Here is a 5,034-nt window from a genome sequence, read left to right on the forward strand (position 1 = left end):
TCCTTGTCTGAACTACCACTAGATTCTAATTTCTTTGCATTAACTGTTTTAGCAGTGGTATATCCTGGACAAAGAAAGTAAGAAAGATGGCATAGAAAAAAGATTTGCTAGCAGCAAAACAATGTTTAAGAAATACAAATATCACACAAGAGAAGTTACCAAGAGTAAACAAGTACAACCGAGAACTTCTTCGGAATCTGAATCTGAGTCAAAATTTGAGCTATCACTAGATTCTTTATTCTTTTTAACAGCAATAGCCTTGGAAGATTGAACTGGTTTAGCAGTGGTGTCCTGGAAATATATTGAAAATGTTAGTATCACATTATAAAGACAGAATGATGAAGCCTTAGTTTTCATATAACTAGTATACTGATACCTCCTCAGAGTCAGAATCAGAACTTTCACTAGATTCTACCACTTTCTTCGCTACTGGTTTTTTAGTGGCCATATCCTGCAAACAGTTTTCCAGTTTGGACTAAGAAATATGAGTACTCCACAGAATTAAACGACAAGATCAGGGGAATGGTAAGTGCAAGAACTATGTTTTATGCTTTCGTACTGAATTATCTCACATAGACATGCATTGCTAGAAATAGGATTCTTACCTCATCTGATGAATCATCAGAATCACTATCAGAGCCATCCAATTCCTGGTTTTTCTTTTGTGTAGTAGCAACCGCATAATTCTTCACTTCAGTAGCTGGCTTCTGAAAACCAATGAAGTGAAACATGGTGAAATCAGGCAAAAAGATAATTAAAAATTCTATTAAATAATGAAGTTTCCACTTTGAAATCGGTAGGTAAACGAATACCTCAGAGTCAGAGCTTTCAGAATCAGAACTTTCATTGGATTCTTCAATCTTCTTGGCTGTTGTTGGTGCTTTAGCGGGAAGCATATCCTGCATACATTGCTACACTACACTCAGGACTAACAAAATATTGCTGGTGAAGACTGGCACTTGTGCATACTCCGCAAAATTTAAACCATGATAGCGACAATGGGAAGTATGAGACGGGGCACATGGAGTACTCACTGTCTCAGATATGCGAAGTACAAACTTGCTAACCTCATCTGATTCATTATTCATATTACGGTGCTAGTGGTTGAGTTCAGAATGAGTGTACCCATGTGTTATATTCATATTTTTGGAAAATAAAATCAGCTCAAGTTCATTAATAGTTTGTTTGGGTGCAGTAATGAGCAGCTGTACAGGATCACCAACGTATAAGATATCTGGAAGAGGCAAAAACTAACCGTCCAACACCGCGTTTGCCACATCAGTTGCCTCAGCCATGTTGCACTTGTGCAGAGCAGACTTCTGAAATAAGAACACCTAAAGAACGAACAAAGTGGGTACTCAATAGAGACCCTTTATTTTTTTTAAAAAAAAGAGAAAATCTAACTAAGGCACATAAATCATCTAGGTACGACTCTTAGCATGGGAAAATACATGTTAATCAAGCAAAATGCCTTCACAACTGCCAAGGGCACTCACAGTAATTGGCTCTTCGCATGTTATCATAGTCACTTGATGTGGCACTGTAATAATTAAGAAAGAACGAGACTGGAGCTGTATGTTCATATAGATACGGCTCTTAGCTTGTTTTCTCACACTCTCTGTTTTCCTATTCTTTAATTTTCTCCACAATGCAATATCATTTAGATACGACCCTTAAGAAACAATGCATTGGGGTGACTCTAATTTTTTCACTACTAGGACGACACATTAAGAGATAATGCATTGCGAAGGTTGAGGTAACCAACCTTTTCAGGTGGAAGATCAATTCCAAGGTTTCCTCTTGACAGAATTATACCATCTGCTTCTTCCAGGATCCAATCAAAATGGTTCAGGCTCTGCAAGGAATAAGGAGTCAATAGGTGGTAAACAAATCAAAGTTGCTCAAGAATGTTCAAAGAATATCTTGAAATTACCTCCACATTCTCAAGTTTTGCAAAAACAGAGTTTGACTAAGTTCACCTAACTTTGAGAGGAACTCCCATGCCTATTGCAGGAAAAAAACTATCAACGTTAGGAACATTTAAAGTATGAAATGCAAATGAACATGTGGTAGTATTCAACAAAATATCAATATAAAAAATTCAATCTGTTGGGAAAGATGGCACTGTGAAGTAGTACACTCTAAATATCGATATAATGAGTTACTTACTGGCAGCACATCTTCTGCATGCCTTGTATAAGAAAGAGAGAGGAAGTCAATCTTGGTTGGGGCACCCTATTTCTTCATAACCTGAAAGTGGTGCATGCTCATAAAGTCATATAATGGGTTACAGCAAGGAGCTCCAGTTTCATGATTTTTTTAAACATGTAAAGTCTAGTCGCCAAGTTAATACAAGCAGTAAGAGAGATTCTTGGGAGGAGTTACTTACATCTTTATCCTCGTCAGACAGTGTGGGCATGTCGATATGGATCTGGGAGCAGTGCAATGTAAAGACATAATCACAAAAAAAGTTCAGAAAAAAGAATAGTTAGTCTACACTAAAAAGTAATAGGTGTGTTACCTATGATCAGGAACTACCGATACCAAGTTAGCATACATGATTATTCGTCAAGATACGAGTTCACATTCAACAAACAACAACCAATCATGCCGCAACAATATAAAACACAAGTTATACAACCAAATCAATCAACAAAGCATACAATACAGAAGCCACACCATCAAGCAAATGCAATATTCACACAGTCGTACACACACACAAAGCCACACACACAGAGTCAAGCCACTCACAGTCCCACACACAAACACACACAGAGTCAAGCCAGACATATTCACCATCAAGCCACACACATTCACACACACATACAGTCAAGCCACACACACACACAATCAAGACACACACACACAGAGTCAAGCCACACATATTAACCATCAAGCCACACACACAGAATGGAGCGGCGCTTGCACACAAGAAACATACATAGATAGGGGCACAAACAGAGAAAGCTATAAGGACATTCCAGAACTTGAATGAGTAAACTGATTTCTCTAGAGCGGTGAGTGTGATTCAGATAAAGCTATAAAGAAATTCAAGCACTGTGACTGTGAAGTAGCAGCAACATGAGGAATTACATGGTTTGCACTCTAGTAAATCCTTCTGCCTAAGCACCCCTGAATACACATAACCATATATGGGAACATCAGCAAAGCATGACAAGAATTAAGCAATTGAAAAGAACATAAGTAGTAACACCCTGGACATCCATCAAGTAGAATAAGTATCGACACAGGGGTAACAATCCTATTTCAATCAGAACAACCGATCTGAACAAGGCAGCGTTTGAGATATGAACATCCATCAAGTACAGTAGTATCAAAGGGCGCATGCATTTCAGATATGAAAATAACGGACAAACAACGCAGGTGACGGGACAGAGGAACCGATCTGAACGAGCGCGATAAACGGCAATCCAATTTCAAAAACAGACACGAAGACGAAACGCAGGCCGGACGCAGAAGTTTCTCAAACAGACTTGTTAGTTTGCAAACTAGACGACCCAAACCGACTGACCGCTCGCTTCCTCCACAGATACCCACGACGAGATGGCACGAAGAACACACGAGAGCGTCAGCGTAACAAACCCAGCAGCAACACAGGGGACCGAGCAGAATCAAAGCAAACGCGATTGCAAACGGACTACGGTGAGAACGCGCAGAATCAAACCAGACGCAATTCTGTCTAAACTGACGACGGCGAGGACAAGCAAAATCAAAACAGAGGTGATTCTGATCTAAACGAACTACATCGAGGATGAGTAGAGCAGAATCGAATGAACCAGACGCCATTTCTAAACGAACGACGGCGAGGACGAGCAGAATCGAATGAACCAGACGCAATTCCTAGACGAATGACAGCGAGGACGAGCAGAATCGAAAGAACTAGACGCGGTTTCTGAACGAACGACAACGAGGACGAGCAGAACCAAATAAATCAAGAACCCCACGGATGAGCAAAACCAAATCTGCTTCTTCTAATCTGAATGGACGAATCGAGCGAGGATGGGCGAAATGAAACCAGACGCGAGAGGAGGCGAGGCATCAGTCGAGGTCGAGGATGAATCGAGGCGAGAGGCATGGCGTGAACGAAGACTCAAAGAGAGGAGGAGTGGCCTTGGCAAAGAGAGGGGGAGCTGGCCGGCCAAAGGGCGTGCCTTTATAGCCGGGGCAGAGGCAGTCGCGGCAGCCGGAGGCTTGTCCTTGCAGGACACGGCTTCGGCGAGGTGGCGTGCGTGGCATGGCGGCGGGTATAGAAGGAAAGTGGAGCTGGTGGGTAGCCGTTGGGGCTGGATCCGGAGCGGGTGGACAGGACGAGGTCGGCGAGGGCGCTTCCGTCTCCGTCTCAAGTTGGGGACGGACAGGAAAATTTCCAACTAGGGCACTCGGGACAGGGGAATTTCGAAATGTGTTCTTTTTTACTGCTAAATTTTTTTTGAATAAAAATGCCACGTTCATAGATGCTACAGGGAATGAAAACATTCACAATTTACTTCTCATTACGTTAGCACCAACTTAAGTGTCAATTATTATTATTTTTGCTCGGCTAGAATAGCTAGGGCACTTATCCGAGTTGATCGAAAACTCGTCTCGCCCGATAGTGTGCGCAGGGTGTGAACCCTAGCTTCCGCCGTTTTCTTCCACCTCCTCGGCGCTTCTCCTCCCCTTCGCCGCCGTCGTGCAAAGCCCAGTCGATGTAGGCGGCGGCGGGGTGTTTCTCCCTCTCGATAGTGCGCGCGGCGCGGGACGGCACCGTGTTGGAGGTGTGGCGGCAGCAAGTTAGACGGTCGTGCCGGCAGCGTGGGAAGATGGCAAGGTTGCGGCGGCTGCATGGATTCCCAAGGTGAGGTGGTGCGTGCTCGGCGGGCCAGCGCTGGTCTGGATGGTGATGGCCCTGCCGGCCTGGTGTGTTGAGTGGCGCGAGTCGGGCAGACATGGGCCGAAGGTCGCGGACCTGCCTCTAGGCGGTCATGGCTGTTGGCGAATGGGGTGTGCTATGGGCGAGTAGTGGTGGCCCGA

At 43.7% G+C, this 5,034-nt stretch overlaps 1 long non-coding RNA gene across 1 annotated transcript; it reads right to left on the reverse strand.

The window, feature by feature from the left end:
• Positions 1–1,275: 1,275 nt before the first annotated feature.
• On the reverse strand, positions 1,276–4,363 carry LOC125509251. Its single transcript, XR_007284013.1, has 5 exons — positions 2,390–4,363; positions 2,170–2,250; positions 1,934–2,004; positions 1,766–1,855; positions 1,276–1,334 (listed from the first exon to the last, which is right to left on the reverse strand). It is a non-coding gene; the product is annotated as an uncharacterized LOC125509251 (long non-coding RNA).
• Between the last annotated feature and the right edge of the window lie 671 nt (positions 4,364–5,034).

Source organism: Triticum urartu, chromosome 5 (genome assembly GCF_003073215.2).
Source record: "Triticum urartu cultivar G1812 chromosome 5, Tu2.1, whole genome shotgun sequence".
NCBI classification, from domain to species: domain Eukaryota; kingdom Viridiplantae; phylum Streptophyta; class Magnoliopsida; order Poales; family Poaceae; genus Triticum; species Triticum urartu.